This window comes from Thamnophis elegans, chromosome 2, assembly GCF_009769535.1.
Source record: "Thamnophis elegans isolate rThaEle1 chromosome 2, rThaEle1.pri, whole genome shotgun sequence".
Taxonomy (NCBI): Eukaryota; Metazoa; Chordata; class Lepidosauria; order Squamata; family Colubridae; genus Thamnophis; species Thamnophis elegans.
Window position 1 is genome coordinate 77,713,079 of NC_045542.1, and position 21,528 is coordinate 77,734,606.

Consider the following 21,528-nt stretch of genomic DNA (forward strand, 5'->3'; position numbering starts at 1 on the left):
GTGGGTCCCAAAGGTGCTTTTTCTGGATGCAACTGGACTTTCTTGTTTTTTCTTTTGAAGATGTTTCACTTCTCATCCAAGAAGCTTCTTCAGCTCTGACTGGATAGTAGAGAATGGAAGAATTTATATTCTTTGCAGACAACTGGTAATTTGCATCCTTTTAGCAGGTCATTGAAGCACTTGGAGGTTTATCTGTGTCCTCAGGGTCACCTGAGTAGTGCTCCTGGTTCCTGTAGTCTGCATTTTTTCCTCTGGAAATCCATTCCTACTCCCACATCATTCAAAGGGTGCTCATCAGTGGTGGGTTGCAGGCAGTACACCCCGGTACGGACGTACTGGAGCCTGCCTGGAGTACCGGGTACCGTTCCAGTACTGTGCTCCGGAGGGCTCACCCATCTGCCCGTGCTCCTTACCTCTCCTTTAAAGCCTTCAGTGCTTCTGCACACAGGCATGGTGCGTACAGCACCTGCGCGATGCTCCTCCGAGCAGCTGGAGCATTGCGGAGGCTTGTGGGGGCATCGCTGGAAGGTAAGACATGTGTGCGCTGCTCGCCTGTGTGCGCGCACCACGTGTGTTCATGTGGAGGATGCCGGACCCTGTTACAACCGGTACGGGATCCGGAACACACCACTGGTGTTCATCCCAAATTAGTTAAAAAGTCTGCAGAGATTTTCAGTCATCCAGGTCATGGTTGTCCTAAAGGTGCTTTTTCTGGAGGCAACTGGATTTCCTTGTTTTTTCTTTTGAAGATGTTTCATGAAGGAGTGGGGGTCCATGCAGAAAAGCAGCCTGCTTTACTAGACAGTCCTCCAGCACTCCAGAATTAGGCAATAGTTTTATAGCTGATATGCAGCCTCCTCCTGGATTAGAAACTGAGGTATCAGCTGATCAAAACATTGGAAGAGATTGATGCTATAGTTTGAAGAGGGTGGGGAAAAGGCCCTAGACCTGATCAATTTGTCGAATTATGTATCTTCCACACTTCAGTAATAGAGCATCTTTGCCTGAATTCTAAGTTGGCAAGCTCAGATAAATTAAAATTCTTTATAGCTAGGAGTTCTGGAAATAGTATGCACCAAATAAACTGTAAGCACATTAGTGCTGGAAGATTTTACGTCTATTCTTGAAAGTTAAAAACTTCTTTAATTTATTATTCCAAATATGAATCTTTTCAAGCTTTTCCACAAAATTTCCCATATCTCCATTGTGATTCTTGCAACAGAAATCAATAAGCATGTCCATTGGCTATATTAGTGTATTTTTCAAAAAATCCCATTGTTACATATGGCATAAGCTGTCTCTCTGAGATGCTTGTACTTCACTGAACTGCACAGCTAATAATGTTCTTATCCCACAGATGGTGCGTATTTTTATCAATCAATCATCATATACTAAAACAGACAGCCCATCAGTACAGTATGGCAAGCCCCATCTTAAAATAGGTTCAAATGAAGGGGTGGTGGTGTTTCCCTTTTGACATTGAACATATTAATATTTTTGACTGTGAAGGAGAAAGCATGTTCATTCATGCATTAATAATACATAGTTACATACTTTATAGGACAATATAGTAACACTTCATTTGATAGCCCCAGTTTAAAATGTGGATAAAAATCCCTTGCATATAAATAACATCCAAAAAATGATTTGATACTTCTCTGAACCAACAGACATGCAGATAACAAATGCTACTCATCAAAGCACACTTCTGCTCCTTATTTTTCAATGCGAACAGATAACGTTGGAAGTGATTTTTAGTACTAATTGTGGGTGGAGGTTAGAATACTGTAATTAATGTATAGAACAAATGCCTGAAGCGTGCAATATGTTTAGTTTTCCTTAGACTACCACCACTCAGGTCATATTCCCTCTATTGCTACTTTATATCATGGTACCAAACTGGTGACAGATTCCCAAGAAAGGGAATATGGGAAAAAAAAGAGAAATTCCCTTTCCATTTTGCCACTTTGACTTAAGATTCCCATTGAGGCTTCAGCAATACAGTAATTGCACCGCCCCTTCTGCCTCGCCCTTTCAGCCAATAATCAAATCTTCCCCCTTTCAGTTGCAGGCTCAAGCAACCGCCCTAATAGTCCCTTTCTCTCCTTTAATTTACCCAAATGGGTGCCGGGCAACGGCTCCTCCTGTGCTAAGGGGAGGGGGGGGGATTTGTCTGCAACTCGGAGCCACCCCCTTCCCCCACCGGCTCAAATGGAAGCCGAGCGGCTTGGCAGAGCACGTACTGCACGTGCGGCTGCCAAGCAGGAAGGGGGGAAGCAGGAACCGGCTGGGGACCCTCGTCAAAGGCAAGGCGCACAATAGCTTTCAAAGCACGTGGGCGCGCGCGATAGGCTCCCCTTCCCCTTTTTGCAGCTCCGACCCCGCCCTTCAGGGCGACACACCCCCTGGGCTCAGCCAATCGGGAGGCGGAGACGTGCCGCTGCCCAGCGCTGAGCCGCCCCGTGGCACCACATTCTTTCGTGCCTCGGCGCTTCCCCTGGCAGCTGTCGGAGGCCGTGCGCCCAGGGACGGAGTGGGCTGTGCTGGCTGCGCGCCAGCCGTGTGGGGGGGGGGGGGGGGCTGTAGGCGAGGGGGCGATTGGAGGTCGCCTGCTTCTCCCGGAGCGGCATCGGGGAGCGCGTGTTCCAAGGAAAGCTCTCCATACCGCATTCCCCGAAAGGCCGGAGAGTACATTTCCCGGAGCCACGATAAACTCATTCAACACAACCCACCGAGCGCGTGACCCGTGTCTTTCCTCCCGCCCCTGAGACAGTAATTATTTTGATAAATGCTGCTACCCCCCCTAGCTCATCTGCACAGCCGCCTTGGTCCTGTTCCAAGATGCTCTTCTTGCATTTTTTAGGGAGCGTGTGTTTCCTCATATGGAAGCTTCATCTTGGAGTTAGACCTCTGTTCATGCTAGATCGGGAAACGGATGTTTTTCCATAGAAAAAAATGGAAGAAAACTTACCTTGCAGACATTCTCAGCAAGAAAGAGTGTCTAAAAAGTGGTGCTCTCCTGGGCTCCAAAGAGCTTGCTGTAGGTCCTCCTTACTGTAGGAAGGGTTTAGTAAGTTTTCCAACAAAAAAGACTGATGAATCCCTTTGATTTGGTTTCAGCCTGCCTTATTAATGTGGTGGTACCTCCATTGGGAGGAGAGGTTCTCTAAAAATATGAGAGGAACAACTTAGCAGCCTAGGGTAGTGGCCTAATTGTACAGCCAGGCTGGAATGGCAGATAGGTAGAAAATCTAATCTCTTCTTAGCACTTGTTCTAAATTGTGGTTGTACTATTAAATGTGTTGGAGCTGCAGATTTGTCTTAGCAAATGAGCTTCAGTACAAACTTGCTGGGTCATCATGTTGTTCTCTTATTTCTCACTCTTGGTGGGTCTCCAGACTGTTCTACCAAGCCAGGAGTCAGTCAAGAGTGTCAAATATTAAAAATGTCATCAGTATCTGTCAGTTTGTGGGGAAAAGAATACTTTAAAATGGACCAGCTGAGGGTAGCTTAAATGTCTCATTTATTGTTGAGGACTGGATAAGGATAATAATATGGAGATATATGACAAAGCATGTTGGATATGAGTCAGTAGTATCGATTTTGATACTCTTGATTTCCTTAACTGTTTGGGGATACAAGTATACCTTACTAATACAAATAAGGCATGCATGAAAATAACATTGGAGCTAAAGAAAGTTTCATGATACACTTGGCTTCTGGGTTTTTTTTTTAAAGCAAAAATATAGGAGTAGTTTATTGTTGCCTTCTATTCCGGTCCAATTCTGTCTAGCTTTTCAAAAACTCTCAATATCAGCATTTAATTGAGTCATACCACATTTTTAAAATAACGAGACTATAAAACAGAAAACTAAAATAAAAGCATTAAAGGTTTCATAATAATGTTTTATAATAACGATTCAAATTCAGAAGCACTTTGTTCCACAATATGGAACATTAGAAGTAGGTGTTCACATTAGTCATTTGAGCTTAAGCCATACAAGTTGTAATACACCATCATGAGTTCCTTGAACTGACATAAAAGAGCAACCAGCACAATTGTTTAACATGGAAGTAATGCAGGACCACTGAACTTCCCTTGCTCTGGTCCGGCTGTCACATTTTACTCCAGCTACAATTTCTGACTGTTTTCAAGCTTCGACCTCCCCCCACCCAATAGTGCATTGCAAGTGTTGAGCTTGAAATTATTAGCACATGAATCATAAATTAGGTTGGTCTCCTCCAGGTAGAAACTGTAATACAGCTGAATATTCACTGCCATTTAAGTCATGTACAGTATCAGCTGTTTCCTGGAGGACCCCACTCCAGACTGCAAATCTGCTTCTTAAGAGGCAATGCAATTCCCATCTAAAACAAGTATGTCTCCACTTCTGGAAGTCCAGTCCCTCCCAGATAAAAAACAACACCATTTTGTTAGAGTATAGTACTGTTTTAGTTTATTGTCCCATTTCCAGTAGTTTAGAGCAGAGAGAGTAGGGGAGGGAGGGAGAGAGAGAGCTCTGAAAATGTCCAGCCTTGAACTTCTAGAAACATAAAGAAAAGAAGAATAAGGGGAAGAGTTAAAAGAGTGACCTTTTAAGCTTTACATGTGGAAAACAGGAATATAAATACTATGCAGTGTGAGAGAAGAAAAGAAAATGGTAAGCAGTACATTGTAGATCAGCTGAATTTAAGATTAAGAGGTGATATGCAGTCAAAGGTAATAACCACCGAAATAGAAGTACACTATTAGAAAAGGTAAAGGATAAGATGCATGATTCAAACAAGTGATAAAAAACCTATTTCCCAAGTTTACTGGGGGAAGGAAAGAGGAATGCAGTCCCTTTGATTTTTGAAATGGTCCTCTACCCATCCTCCTTTCTACAGGGCCTATCCTCCTTCACTGCTTCATTTTTTCCCCCTGGCATTGCCTTGTTTTCTGGCAAGAGCTTTAGATTCCATCAGATAATCAGCATGTCTAGACAAAGTGATAGCACTTGGGCAAATGTTCCCTATTTCTTCATCTCGTGTGATGTAACATGGTAAATAAAATAAAACTGTAGCAGAACACAGGTTCCCTCATATTCGGTTGTACGATAGTCAACTTTTAAAGTAAATATGCAATGTCAAGTCTAAAGCAAGGTAATTAAAATATGACATAATGTCACACCAGTGCACCAAAGAGTAGAAGTTCAGTTCCAGGAGTTGGTTAGTAAATGGCCACACAACATTGGAGGTTAGTGCAGGTCAAGGCCCCTGAAGGCCTGGGGAAACCAGAATGGGATAGAACCCATCAAATGGCCCATTTGTTGCTAGGAGGAGGTGGGAGTTATTGATTTTTATTTTTATTTTATTTACTGTGTTTTTATTGCTTGTAAGCCGCCTAGAGTCGCCGTGACTAAGTAGGCAGCCATATAAATTTCCTAAATAAATAAATAAGGCATTTTGCATCCCATAATCCCATCGTAGACCTTTTTTTTAAAAAAAGATTTTGCTTACAGAGTGAAATGCCTGCATAGCTAGGAGGAGAAGTAAATTTTCCTTAAATTCCATAAGTAGGGAAGAAAAATGCTTTTTTTTTTTTTTGGCAGCTATTTTACATTGCAAAAATGTTCAGGTTTTCTTTCTTCACAATATAAAGCATTGATTTTGCCTTGAACAGGAAAAATGGGATTTAGTCATTAAAAGACCTTAGCTCTGAGTAGCTTTCGGGCTATCACTGGAGGAGAAAAGTCAAGTGATTGGTGAATTCGTAGAGAGCATATTTAAGTGAGGAAAGGTAGAGTGTCTGTGAACCTTGGAGTACTGCCAAAATCTTGAGTCGACAGAAGCATGGATTTTCCAAGGGAGAACAATGCATTGATTGGCTGACATTTTCTGAAAGCCCATTCATACATTCATGTGGAAAGTGGAAAGTTCATAGGCAAACACCCAGTAATTTTTGCCTGTGCAAGCTTCTAGATACAGCATCAAATGAAACCTTACTGTAGTAATTTAGTTATGGTAGTTACAATATTTTCAAGTGAAGTCTGCTTTAGAAATAAACTGAGTTGTATAAAAATACGGGGAGGTGCACTTGGAGGTAAGTCTTTATCATATTCCACCAAATGACTTCATTCCGGCAGGTAGAATACCTAAGAACTTTTCTACTTCTAAATGCAAATTAACAATTGACTTTTTATGTTAGCTTTGATATGGATCCAAAGAAACCATACATTGGCCTTGTTCTTGAATATACAAGTAGTCCTCAATTTATGACAGTGGTGGGATTCAGCCAGTTCACACCTATTCGGGAGAGCCGGTTCTTAACTTTCTAAGCAGTTCGGAGAACCGGTTGTTGGAAGAAATATCATTTTGTTTCCTCCACAACACACACTTTACAGAGCTAATCCTGTAAAGAAGGCAGGAAGGAAACATTCTGGTGTTGTTTCTAGCCTAATCTTTATTACTCTGCTCACAGAAACTGCCTCTTCAGTTAACCCTTGTTACATTGTAACAGCTAAGATGAAGCGCCCATAGACCTGAGTGATGTTGAGTTGGCCACGCCCACCCAGTCACATGACCACTGATCCCCACCTACCCAGCTGGTCATCAGGGCAGAGAACCAGTTGTTAAATTATTTGAATCCCACCACTGATTTATGACCATAACTGAGCCCCAAAATTCCACTGCTAAGCAAGTCAGTTGTTAAGTGATCTTCACCCTGTTTTACCACCTTTCTTGCCACAGTTGTTAAGTGAATCGCTGCAGTTGTTAAGATAGTAACATGGTTGTTAAGTGAATCCAGCATGCTGATTGACTTTGCTTGTCAGAAGGCCACAAAAGGTGGTCACATGACCGTGGGACACTGCAACCATCATAAATACATGCCAGTTGCCAAATATCAGAATTTTGATCATGTGACCTTGGGGGTGCTGCAATGGTCATGAATCATCGTTTTCAGTGTTGTAAGTTTTGTACGGTTATTAAACGAATGGTTGTATGTCAAGAATTTCTTGGAGTGTAATTGAAACATGGTTTTTATGTACAGTACACAAATTACTAATAGAACTGGAGGAAGGAAAAAAATATCCTACAATCCTTATCTTTTCACTATTAAAATATGTTCAGCTTATATTGTGAATGTCAAGCTACGTGTTACTTTAAAGGTGTTTTTGAGTTTGAAATGTAATTTTAATAAATAAAAGTATTTAGTGACCGTGACCCGTCAAAACCGTGGTCCACTAAAGTGCGCCCGATTAAAGCGCGTACCTGACGTCATCAGCAGTGCGACAAATACGACCGCGGAGAAAAAAGGGCGCTTTAAAAAGCGCTTTTAAAGCAAGCCGATTCACATAAAGGTAAGGGTTAGGTTTAGGTTTAGGGTTAGGGTTAGGTTAAGGGTTAGGGTTAGGTTTAGGGTTACGTTAAGCGTTAGGGTTAGGTTTAGGGTTAGGTTAAGGGTTAGCGTTAGGTATAGCGTTAGGTTAAGGGTTAGGTATAGGGTTAGGTTTAGGGTTAGGTTAAGGGTTAGGCTTAGGGTTAGGTTTAGGGTTAGGTTTGGGGGGGTTAGGTTTAGATTTACCCTTTAATTTTAAGTTTACCGCTCACAGCGTGCTGTTTTCGTCGCACTGTGATTATGTCACGTACGCGCTTTCGTCGAGCGCGCTTTAGTCTACCGCGGTTTTGTGGTGGAACCTTTAGTGACATACATAGATAGGAATGGGTAGTGGAGGTTTTTTTTTTCCCAAGCCAGATCAGCTTCAGAGATTTTGGCCACGAAAAAAAATAAAAACTCTCACTTGTCCCTGTGTGTTTACTTCGATATCATTGATGATAATTAGCCAATGGGTCACATGAGATTTTTGTTTTTAGAAACTTGCAAAGATTATTTTAAAAGAGAATTAAGATCATGAATACTGCATATTCCCACAAGTGGGGGCCTGCCGAATGGTCTGCCAAATGATCAGGCAAAAAGGCACCAGGAAAGTTTGACTTTTACAAGTGGAGGGAACAGTTGGGACGGGGGATGCAATGATTAAAAGAAAAATTTACTTACAGAGGAATTCTGGCCTTATGGAATTGACTAGATGTTGGCAAAAATGCTAGTGCAACAGAATCTCTTCCTGAAAGAGGACAATGGAAAATGCTTAAACGTAAGAAATGTAGGAAATTGGAACACAGTTTGAGACGCAATTTGACTCAGCTTATTATTTTCATGGTGCAGCAATTCAAAAGAGTGAGGTTGTTATGACTACGATGGTGCTATTTTGGAGGGGAACCAATATGAAGCCTTTTCTTCCCTGAGCAACAATGTCTGAAGATCTGGGTAGTTTTGTTCTCCTCTTCCTCCACCTGGTTGGCAGAAAGACCACATTGCAATGCAGTGGAAGGAAAGCATTGTAGATTTTAGATAAATCGAAGCTAGGATGGATAAATCCACATGAATGAAGATCAATTACTTTTGCTTTGATGCACAGAATGATAATAAAAACTGTTTACAGTCTTGATTGTGGGTGAGATGAAGCCATGTTGTATGCCTGATGGGAATGTGGTCCTCATGATAGCAATAGCACTTAGACTTACACCGTTTTCCCGAAAATAAGACCTCCCCGGATAATAAGCCCAATCGGGTTTGTGAGTGCATGCACTAAAATAAACCCTCCCTAAAAATAAGCCCTCCCTGAAAATATTGCAACACAGCAGCAGATATGAGGTGATTATGCTTGCAGTGTCATACACTTCAAAAATAATAAGACCTCCCCCAAAATAAGGCCAAGAGCTTATTTTTGGGGGGGGGTCAAAAGAAAATAAGACCCTGTCTTATTTTCGGGGAAACATGGTATATAGCGCTTCACAGTGCTTTATAGCCCTCTCTAAGCTTTTTACAGAATCAGCATATTGCCCCCAACAATTTGGGTCCTTATTTTACCAATCTTGGAAGGATGGGAGGCTGAGTCAACTTTGCACGACTCAGAATCAAACTCCTGGAGTGAGCAGTGAGTTATCTTGCAATACCGCATTCTAACCACTGCGCCAAAGGGCTCAGCGTATTGTTTAGTTCAATAAATGGACTTTTAGGTCCATTTTTAATATCTATGTTTCCTTGGGAGTCCCAAGGGAAAATATTTTGTCTGTTGTAATCTCAGAACAGCCTTACGGCTTTGAGATATGCTGATCAGATATGCTTTTCTTTCCGGTAGCGTCAATAGATCTTCTGGCATGAGCTGTGGGTGAGAGAGACTTAATGGCTGCCTTCATCTTGCTTTGAGGAGCTGTAGCACAATAAAGGTTTACAATTACTTCTTTCTCAGTAAGCCTGGGATTAAAAAGAAAAAAAAAGAGCCACAAGCCAGAAAGACAGGAAATGAGTGTTTTTTTTTTTGTGGGACAGTGCTGTAATTGATATTTAATGGGTTTTACTGGAGAATCTGTTTGACCATATATTTTTCTTCCTCCTTCGTCATCGTCTCAGTTCCCATTTTTATAAGCATTTTAATGCGCAGAAACGTCAGTTCTGGGCATATGTTCATGTCCCTGGAGCCTTGTTCAGACATTTAGTGGAACATTTTCTAATTCAAAAGATAAACACTTCTGTTGGGCTTGTGGGGCGGAAATTGTTTTTGTCACAGCAGGTGTTGCCCATTAGTTCTACTTGAAGAGAACATCTGAAGCCAGGCTTTGAATGGGATGCATAACTGAACCCTTTCCTCACCCGAGTCTCCTCCTTACCGAGACTGAGTTTCCTCTAGGAAACATTTAGCTGTGCAGTTCTTCATCTCCGTCATCTGCCATGCAGAATTGGGATTTCAGCACTTCTCAGGCACACCATTTCTCCATTCCACAAAGGGCCAAAGGGTTATGGGAAAGCCGATAAACTGAACCAAACGTTTTGAGCTTTCTGCCCAATTTGTGTACACGGCACTCCAATGATGGTATCAGAAATCCAGAAATATCTGGATGACATGATCATAGTGATAAATTTGGAGTACATCGCCATTGGCTCTGCTTGGACTTTTATCAAAGTACAGTGTTTTATCATTCTAGGTTGGGCGCAGCCAGATAATTGGAATCTGGTTTAGAGGCTGGAATTTTTCTTGAGCTGGAAAAAAGTTATGTATGTTCCATCAGGTTTATTGCATGAGCTGGTTCTTTAATCCAGTTAAGATGGTGACACACAGACAGACAGAGAGACAGAGGCAAACATGATAGATAGATAGATAGATAGATAGATAGATAGATAGATAGGTGATAGATAGATAGATAGATAGATAGATAGATAGATAGATAGATCTAAAATCTTGTTCCTGATTGCCACAGACTGAAATAGCAAGAGATGCCTATGTACAGTTGGGTTCATACAATATATGCATTTCCTCAGTAGTGACTTACAGCTTCTCATTGAATCATCTAATCATCACTGAATCGAGATAAAGTGTTTCCTTATAATTGCTATTATGGTGCAACAATGGCCACATGACTCCAGAAGGTGCTATAAATGATCTTATCACAAATATGACTAATCAATGACTTACTGTATTTTTTTAATACAGCAGTATAAGCTATAGATCAGCGATGGCGAACCTTTTTTGGCTCGTGTGCCAAAAGCGAGGGGAGTGCAGGGGAGGTTATGCACAAGTGTGCCACACCCATAATGCAATGCGCGACCCCCAGAGCGCATGCACGCAAGACATGTGCTCCCCCCCCATTTTTTGCATGCTTTTTTCACCATCTCCAGATTCTAGAGGCTTTATAGGAGCCTAGTGAGGGCGAAAACAGCCTCCTCAACCACCCTCCGGAAGCCCTCCAGAGGCTTCAGGAGCTTCCCTGAAGCCTCCAGAGTGCAAAAAAACAGCCCTACGGACAAACTGGAAGTTCAGGAACAGATGTCCAGTTTGCTCGTAGGGGCGGTTTAAGCCCTCCACAGCCTTCAGGAGCCTTCTGGAGGCTTCCCTGAAGGCTCCGGAGGACGAAAAACGACCCTATGAGCAAACTGGAAGTCTGTTCCCATTGAAAGAACAGACTTAGCATTTACAGAAAGCTCCAATTGCTCCTTTCACAATTTATTCTCTTGTTTTCTCTCTTGCTTTTCATTTTATTCCAAGATAACTACATTTTCTATTTAGAACAATTGTTCTACATTGTTAAGTTTCCCCTAAGCCTTTGAACTATTGTTATACTGTCAATACCTCCACTGTGTAGGTGTAGTAGTATATGTATTTTAACTGGAATTTGATTTATCTAAAGAAATGAAGATATTAAAAATCTTTCCCTTGTCAGGATCTTTAGGAAATTGCTTGAGGAAATTGGCTCTTCATTGATGTTCAGATACAGTTGCCAATGCCATTTAAAGTGCTATAGCTGTTCAGATTATAATTTCAAATTGCGGTGTAATACATTGCTTTTGCAAATTGTTCATGTTGTATATCACTAGTTTTATTGTTCTTAATTAAAGGCATATAAAACATAAATAAAACCACTCCCATATTATTCCCATATGCTGTGAATGATCTACCTGCCCTCAAAGGGCATTTTTTTCTGAATTAAAAAGGAACAACTGTGTGTGTTGGGGAAAGGGGAAGGAAGGGGGGGAGAGGCTTCAAAAGTTTAAAAACTTTTAGTAAAAAGCTTAACAAGGATTGTGTAAGAAAACTTAAAACAGATAAAGGGGACAGTAATTTTATAAAGAACATAAAAACTAACAAGCTAATAAAAAACAAGTAATAAGAGAAAAGAAAGAAAGAAAAGACAAACATGCAAAAACTAATACAAATGAATGAAAAGAAAAGCATAAATAAGAAAAAAAAGGAAGAAAATTGCAAAACTGCAAAAAGAACAAAAAGAAATAGAAAAAAAATGTAAACCATAAGTACATTTTTTCTATTTTATGCAAAAAAGCCTCTAAGGGGTTTCCAGTCAGCCATAAATGTATATACTGTTTTCTGTCGAAACAAAGAAATTAATTTAGTCATCTCTGCAAGTTCCAAATTTTGGTAAAGCACATCTGAAGAAATTAGAATTAAAACAGACCAATGGATCAGACTTTTGTGGAAATGTTATTTGTTTACTATTAAAGAGAGCAGACAATTGATGGATATTGTATGCACAAAGATGGAAAGAGTTGGTAATACATACATACACACACACACACACACACACACACAAATTATATATAATCTTGGCATATTGTGACTGCAAGTCACAGACTTACAGAATCAGCCATTCTACTTTTTACTCTCTTTATTCTCCATAATTCAATATAATTTTTTCATGAGGCAAAAATCAAAATACTGGAAAACTTTATCAGCCTAGTAATTTGAGGGTTTTGTGTTGAAATTTTGTGAGTCTATGCCTTTCATTGCATGAATCAGCAGAAGAAACTCTTGGACCATTTTAAAAGTAGGGAAAAAGGAAATGAATAAAATAAGGGAAATAAGGAAGGGATCGGAATGGTGTGTTGCTAGTTCCTGATGGGCACAATAAGCTGGTTCCCTTTTGGGAAATAAAAAGGGCGAGTGCTTCCAGATGGAAGGTTCCAAGAACAACACATCAAAGGCATTGTTCAAAAATATTCCATCATTCTCTCGCTAGAAATGGGAGAGAAATAAAGGTGGGGAAATGTGATGGGAAAATACGGGAAATTTCAAATGGAAAGAGGATATTGTCTGGACTCCTTGTAAAATTCTCTGCATAGAGCTGAGTGGTGGCAAGATGTATATCAAGCATTTAGAGAGAAATCCTCTTATTAAGAAAGATATAGATATAAAAAATTATTGGAAAAAGAGGAGAGAGAGAGAGAGAGAGAGAGAGAGAGAGGGAGGGAGGGAGGGAGGGAGGATGGTAGCAGAAGTACAAATTCAATCAAGTTTCAATTACCTAAACTATTTAGCATTTCCTTGCTTGCATACTCTATTGAGTTGCAGCACATATCACTTGGAAAGAGAAAATGGAGGTCTACTGATTAACTTTTCTTCTTATTCATGTGCTTTTCCCTTCTTTTCTTCTGAGCATTATTTTCAGTTTGATAGACTATGGTAGAAAATTGAAGGTCTTTTTGGAGACATTGACTGTTGCTTTATCTGGTCAAGGAAAATACTACATCATTGATGTGTCCAGCCAGCCAATCAGAAGTCATTTAGAAACTAATCCTATTTTCTTAGTTATCTTGAGTAGAATAATAAACAATCTGATTTTCACCCAGTTGTATTATTATATGAATGGGGTTATTTAGGAGAGGCTTTTCTTGGGGAGACAAGAGCTGAATTCTGTTTATTTAGCCTGCTTAGTCTGAATTTACCAGATGCTTTAGGGGCACTGTAATCCCACATCAAAACTAGGACTTTGTCACAAGGTGTCAATAGCCAATTGATAGCATCCAGCTTCACATTTCTTATGCTCTTTCCCAATGATTTCATGTATATATTGAAGAGGAAAATAGGAATGGAAACAATTACAAAAGGAATTCAGGAATACCTGATCACTTCAGTGAGTCAGAAGGATACCCTGGTTGATTGTATCAAGCATGGCTGGGAAATCAAGAACTATTAGAATCACAGTTTCTTTGTTTATCTCCAAAGAAATAGCCATCAGATGACTAAGGTAATCTCAATCTTACAGTTCACTTTAAGGTCAATTTAAAATGGGTCGTGGCAATCTACTTCCTCTTTCATCTGAGAAACTATAATTCTTTTGATCACCTTACCCAACCATTTAATGTTAAAGACTAGACTATAAGTGTATATCTTCAAGAGATGCAATGCAGTGTTTTTTAGAAGTGGTTTAACAATTGCTCCCTTAGTCAAGCCAAGCTGGGCAAGAATCCAGAGGACAAATGATGGAGCATACGTTTCTAAATAATCTAACCACACCCCTGGGTGTCACAAATTGAGGCGAGAGAAATTAGTAGGCATCTTCATAATTAACTTTGAATTTGTGATGGCATCCAAACTGGCTTAAATACAAGAGTATCCACCAGGAAAAAAAATCATAACCTGCCTCTGGGGATTTTGTAATCAAATTTAAGAAGAAGGTAGCAAGGTTTTGAGTCAGCCCCTCACAACCCAAAAGAATACAGAAGGCTGTGTGTTTGTTGATGCAATATATTTATATAAACTGTCTCCCTTTAGTAACAATTTTTGCAGTAACATAAACTGGCTAATGAACTTTATCTGTACTCTGTTCCCTTGCTGCTTCAGCTTCTGTATTTGCAGACACATAACTATCTTTTAAGCAAAAGTGTTTTTTTCTCCAGTGGGACTGGTCTATCAGGGCAACCTGGTGTACTGTCAGGCCTGCAGCTAGTTCCTTTTGGGATCTTTCGCCTGCCACACTAATATTCTATTCTACTATGCTGTTTCATTAGTGGGGAATTGGGAGGGGGAATAGTAAGGAGTAGAATGTGATGTTGTCAAAATAAAATTCCTTTCTAGAATCCAAGGTCATCCTTTGTCTCTACTCCTCTGCACCTGACCGGAACCGGATGGGTGGAACTGCCAGCATGGCAGTGGAAGATTGGACCATGTGATGGACTTGTGGGTGTGAGGGCAAGATCATGAGCGCTCAACTGGATGGGCAAAACCCAAGAAGCTCAGATTCAGGTTTTCCCAGAAGTGCCAACATGACTCTCTTAATAAATTGGAACTTAGAGCAATACTTCACCTTGGACTCTGATTTAATTTTGGATGTTATTTGGAAGCCAATTATGGAAAGAAGCATACTGCTTCCACTTTCACCTTTCAGCTCCAATCCGGGAGCCTTCTGAGGCAGTCGCTTTCACAACAAACTACTTTTGTATTGAATTTATGTTTTACTAATGAAGAAATAAAGGGAGACTAGTATAGATCTATTTCAAGCTATTTAGCTCCCATCAGCTAGCTATATCCTTACTGGGATTCAAACCTGGGCGATTTGCATATTAGGTAGATGTATTACCCTCTAAGCCAGTGGTCCCCAACCTTTTTATCGCCGCGGACCAGTCAGACGAGCCTCCCTCGGCCTTCCGGACCGGCGGGTGGGAAGGCGGCCATCCTGGGCGCACGTTCCGCAGGGGGGAGGGCTTCCTTCACGCCAAGGCCGACAGCCCGTGAGGCCGCCCCGCCTCCTCCTCCTCGGCCGCCGGGGGAAGGGAGGGGGAACCGACCCCGCGATCCGCTCGCTCGGGCAGCCCTTTTTCCTCGCTGCAGTTCGGCGGGGGAAAAAGATGGCCCTGTGTCCTACTTCGGGCGGGCGGGCGGCTGGCGCGGCGGAGGCCGGCTGCTTCCGAGGGGGTGGGCCTCCGCGCCGCGCTCCATGAAGGGAAGAGGGGGAGAAGGCGGGCTGCGGCCGAAGGGTCCCCGAGAGCCCCGCCGGCCTGACACAAAAAGCGCTTCGGCGGAGCGGCGGGGGGGAGGGGCGGGAGGCAGGTGACACTCCAGGAGGGGGGGCAGAGCTGCGCCGCGAGTCTTACGTAAAGCCCCCCCTCCCCGCCTCGGCGGAGGAAAACATCTCCCACCTGGGTGGGGCTGCGCGCGAAGCACCTCTCGGAACGGCGAAGCTCCCCAAGTTCCCCCGAAACGGCCGCGCTGCGCCCCTCCCCCGCAACCTTAGTTTCTCCTTGGGAGGAAAATGCAGCGCCGCCGCCCCCTCCTGCCCCCCCCCCTCGTCATTCCACGGGGCAGGCGGGCCGGGTGAGTCCGCGGACAAAGTTTCGTCTCCCAGGCAGCCTCCGCCAGCAGCATCCCAAGTTCGGGCCGAGGCCGCCGCCGCCGCCCCCTCCCTCCCGGGGCGAGCAGAGCAAGAGGGCGGGGGGGAGATCGGGCCTCCCCTCGCCCCCCCAGCCCCGTACATCTGGGGCGGCGGGGGGGGCAGAGAAAGGGCGCGTTCATGAGGACTACAAAGTTGCAAATATGGCCCCCGGCCGCTGCAGCGATCATGGCCCCCGGCCGCTGCGCGGCCCGGTGCCAGGTACTCCACGGCCCGGCACCGGTCCGCGGACCGGGGGTTGGGGACCACTGCTCTAAGCCATGGGGTCTCTTTGCTTTGTCGGCTATACCAGGGGAGAGATTAAATGTTTTTTTCCAGTGGGACCAGTCTATCAGGGCAACCTAGTCTACTCAATTATGGGATGGAGCATACTGCTTCTACTTTCTTTCAACTAGGTTGGAAAAGTCACCTAGCACTAGTAGATTTAACGATGACAATGCAATTAGAAAAGGATTTCATTCAGTGTCCAACAACCCATCTATCAGAGAGAGGGAATGCTAGTTTTCGTTTTACTACTGTTAAACCAGAAGCTATGTCAGCACCCATCTACACTGGAGAGGGGGTGCTGCCTGAACATGCCTATGAGCAATTTTAGCTGGCTTGGCAGGAGCCATTGCAGGCTCATGAGACCTAACAGGGCCAGAGTTAGTGCCAGAAGCAGCAGGTGATCCATAGAAAACATACTATTTTGAACTGCACTGCAGTATAAAATCAGAATGCTTTAGGGTAAGAACCTATCAGTAGCTCACATGTTAAAGAGATTTAACTATAATTCTTTTTTTTTTGTATACGGTTGCACAATTTTATATGGTTGTGGCATAGCATTGCTCAATTGGCCAGGTGCAAGATTCTGAAGATTGCTCAATTCTTCCCAGACATATCAGGGTTGGAATAAATACCTTGTTTTAATACGTTCTTTCTTAGGTCCTGGTAGAGCCACAATAGGAGAGCAAAGTGGATCTGCTTTTTTGTCTATTCCTTTGATTGATTCCAGAATGTCATAATTGAAGACAATGCGAGTTAAAGAAACCCAGCAAATTGTGGCAAGTCACAAGAATACTTGGTGTATTGTCCAAATAGATGACCTGCAAAAAAGACAAGATAGAAGAGACCAGGTTCAAAATATTTGAACGATCTTTTGGTATCACTGATATTCAAAGATAATCAAGCAACGAATTAGCGAACACCTAGAAGTAAACAAAGTAATAGCCAAAAGCCAACATGGGTTTGTCAAAAACAGATCATGCCAGACTAACCTTATTGCATACTTTGACAAAGTGACAAAATTAGTGGACCAGAGGAATTCCGTTGATATAGTTTACTTGGACTTCAGTAAGGCATTTGATAAGGTAGACCAGTGGTCCCCAACCCCCGGTCCGCGGACCGGTGCCGGGCCGTGGAGTACCTGGCACCGGGCCGCGCAGCGGCCGGGGGCCATGATCGCTGCAGCGGCCGGGGGCCATATTTGCAACTTTGTAGTCCTCATGAACGCGCCCTTTCTCTGCCCCCCCCCGCCGCCCCAGATGTGCGGGGCTGGGGGGGCGAGGGGAGGCCCGATCTCCCCCCCGCCCTCTTGCTCTGCTCGCCCCGGGAGGGAGGGGGCGGCGGCGGCGGCCTCGGCCCGAACTTGGGATGCTGCTGGCGGAGGCTGCCTGGGAGACGAAACTTTGTCCGCGGACTCACCCGGCCCGCCTGCCCCGTGGAATGACGAGGGGGGGGGCAGGAGGGGGCGGCGGCGCTGCATTTTCCTCCCAAGGAGAAACTAAGGTTGCGGGGGGGAGGGGCGCAGCGCGGCCATTTCGGGGGAACTTGGGGAGCTTCGCCGTTCCGAGAGGCGCTTCGCGCGCAGCCCCACCCAGGTGGGAGATGTTTTCCTCCGCCGAGGCGGGGAGGGGGGGCTTTACGTAAGACTCGCGGCACAGCTCTGCCCCCCCTCCTGGAGTGTCACCTGCCTCCCGCCCCTCCCCCCCGCCGCTCCGCCGAAGCGCTTTTTGTGTCAGGCCGGCGGGGCTCTCGGGGACCCTTCGGCCGCAGCCCGCCTTCTCCCCCTCTTCCCTTCATGGAGCGCGGCGCGGAGGCCCACCCCCTCGGAAGCAGCCGGCCTCCGCCGCGCCAGCCGCCCGCCCGCCCGAAGTAGGACACAGGGCCATCTTTTTCCCCCGCCGAACTGCAGCGAGGAAAAAGGGCTGCCCGAGCGAGCGGATCGCGGGGTCGGTTCCCCCTCCCTTCCCCCGGCGGCCGAGGAGGAGGAGGCGGGGCGGCCTCACGGGCTGTCGGCCTTGGCGTGAAGGAAGCCCCCCCCCCTGCGGAACGCGCGCCCAGGATGGCCGCCTTCCCACCCGCCGGTCCGGAAGGCCGAGGGAGGCTCGTCTGACTGGTCCGCGGCGATAAAAAGGTTGGGGACCACTGAGGTAGACCATAACCTACTACTAGATAAAGTAGAAGAATGTGGGTTAGACAGCATCACCACCAGATAACTGGTTGACCAACCGCACTCAACATGTAGTCCTCAATGGAACTGTATCTACATGGAAGGAAGTATGCAGTGGAGTACCCCAAGGCTCTATTTTAGGCCCAGTACTCTTCAACTTCTTCATCAATGATTTGGATGAAGGAATAAATGGGGAACACATCAAATTTGCAGATGACACCAAGCTGGCAGGAATAGCCAATACTCCACAAGATACACTTAAGATACAGAAGGATCTTGACAAACGTGAACATTGGGCACTATCTAATAAAATCAAATTCAATGGTGAAAAGAGTAAGGTTCTACATTTAGGCAAGAAAAACGAAATGCACAGGTACACTATTGGTGGTAACTTGCTCAATAGTAGTAACTGTGAGAGGGATCTTGGAGTCCTAGTGAACAACGATTTAAAAATGAGCCAGCAGTGTGCAGCAGCTGCCAAAAAAGCCAACACAGTTCTAGACCACATAAACAGAGGGATGGAATCAAGATCACGTGAAGTGTTAATACCACTTTATAATGCCTTGGTAAGGCCACACTTGGAATACTGCATTCAGTTTTGGTCGCCACGATGTAGCAAAGATGTGGAGACTCTAGAAAGAGTGCAGAGAAGAGCAACAAAGATGATTAGGGGACTGGAGACTAAAACATATGAAGAACGGTTGCAGGAACTAGGTATGTCTAGTTTAATAGAAAGAAGGACTAGGGGAGACATGATAGCAGTGTTCCAATATCTCAGGGGTTGCCACAAAGAAGAGGGAGTCAAACTATTCTCCAAGGGACTTGAGGGTAGAACAAGAAGCAATGGGTGGAAACTAATCAAGGAGAGAAGCAATTTAGAACTGAGGAGAAATTTCCTGACAGTAAAGACAATTAATCAGTGGAACAGCTTGCCTCCAGAAGTTGTGAATGCCCCAACACTGGAAGTCTTTAAGAAGATGTTGGATAGCCATTTGTCTGAAACGGTATAGAGCAGTGGTCCCCAACCTTTTTATCGCCGCGGACCAGTCAGACGAGCCTCCCTCGGCCTTCCGGACCGGCGGGTGGGAAGGCGGCCATCCTGGGCGCGCGTTCCGCAGGGGGGGGGCTTCCTTCACGCCAAGGCCGACAGCCCGTGAGGCCGCCCCGCCTCCTCCTCCTCGGCCGCCGGGGGAAGGGAGGGGGAACCGACCCCGCGATCCGCTCGCTCGGGCAGCCCTTTTTCCTCGCTGCAGTTCGGCGGGGGAAAAAGATGGCCCTGTGTCCTACTTCGGGCGGGCGGGCGGCTGGCGCGGCGGAGGCCGGCTGCTTCCGAGGGGGTGGGCCTCCGCGCCGCGCTCCATGAAGGGAAGAGGGGGAGAAGGCGGGCTGCGGCCGAAGGGTCCCCGAGAGCCCCGCCGGCCTGACACAAAAAGCGCTTCGGCGGAGCGGCGGGGGGGAGGGGCGGGAGGCAGGTGACACTCCAGGAGGGGGGGCAGAGCTGCGCCGCGAGTCTTACGTAAAGCCCCCCCTCCCCGCCTCGGCGGAGGAAAACATCTCCCACCTGGGTGGGGCTGCGCGCGAAGCGCCTCTCGGAACGGCGAAGCTCCCCAAGTTCCCCCGAAATGGCCGCGCTGCGCCCCTCCCCCCCGCAACCTTAGTTTCTCCTTGGGAGGAAAATGCAGCGCCGCCGCCCCCTCCTGCCCCCCCCTCGTCATTCCACGGGGCAGGCGGGCCGGGTGAGTCCGCGGACAAAGTTTCGTCTCCCAGGCAGCCTCCGCCAGCAGCATCCCAAGTTCGGGCCGAGGCCGCCGCCGCCGCCCCCTCCCTCCCGGGGCGAGCAGAGCAAGAGGGCGGGGGGGAGATCGGGCCTCCCCTCGCCCCCCCAGCCCCGCACATCTGGGGCGGCGGGGGGGGGGCAGAGAAAGGGCGCGTTCATGAGGACTACAAAGTTGCAAATATGGCCCCCGGCCGCTGCAGCGATCATGGCCCCCGGCCGCTGCGCGGCCCGGTGCCAGGTACTCCACGGCCCGGCACCGGTCCGCGGACCGGGGGTTGGGAACCACTGGTATAGAGTTTCCTCCCTAGGCAGGGGGTTGGACTAGAAGACCTCTAAGGTCCCTTCCAACTCCGCTATTGTATTGTATTCATAACAGTCTGTTAAGGCTAATGAATACAATACTTGCTTGTTTGTTCTTCTGCTGCTATTTTAAATATTAATCTTGTAGATCTGTTCAAAGTTTCCAGGGTGTGCCTAACTTTGAAAATGTCTTGACCAAAGTGTCTCTTTGAAGCTGCATAAAAAGAGAATACTAATCTGTATCTAAAGACAACGTTGCCATACTGTTTTACTTTGTGCCTTTCAAAATGACATTTCCAGTATGTTTATCAATGCATGTATGAAAGCTACTTCCAGTCATTCCAATGTGTTTTAGAAATGCTAGAAATGACTTCTACTCCTGCTGACATTCTGCCACAGGACAGATTGGAAAAACAGAAAACCAACTAGCGAAGAAGAAATTCTGCTTCTGGTTTTACACTATCTTGTCTCCATCAGATCAAATATTCCCTGAAGTCTCCTAAAGCGTTGGGATCACAACTTCCACCATTCCTATTCAAGAGAACTGAAGTACAGTATAAGGCAGTGATGGCGAACCTTTTAAACACTGAGTGCTCAAACTGCACGTGCCTGCCCAAACTGAAAGTTGCATACGGGTGCGTACATGTGCGGACATGCACATGCATGTGTGGATATGCGCGCATACGCAGCAGAGACCAAAGACCAGCTGGCCAGCAGAAGGCCGGGCATCCCAACACCGGCAGTGCAGCAAGAGGTAAGATCTTTTTCTTTCGTGAGCTTCTGTTTCATCGTTTGCAGGGAAACAGAAGCTCACAAAAAAACCATCAAGGAGAGCTGAATTGGGGCGATGTCACGCGTGCCAGCAGAGAGGGCTCTGTGTGCCACCTCTAGCATGTGTGCCATATGTTTGCCATCACAAGTATAAGGTAATATCATTATAAGGAAATTCTCTCAACATTTGTGGCATTATAGCCCCAATATAGTGACAGGACAATATTATGGGAAATAATGGCTCTTTAGTGGGTGAGAAGTGATCACCAGCCTAGAAACTTTATATAAAACTGCTGAGCTGAATCCAAGCCCTGGCCACTAGCCTGAGAAATGAATGATTGTTTCTTATAGTTGTTTTTATCAGCCAGTGGCCTTTGGAGTATAGAAAGAAAACTTTTGAACAGTTTGATGAATTTAGTTTGCTTAATAATACACATTAATCCTTATTTTCCTTTTAATTTTATATCACAAAGTTATCTTCATATATATAGCACAAAATAAATAAGTTAGGCAAATATCAAATTTTTTA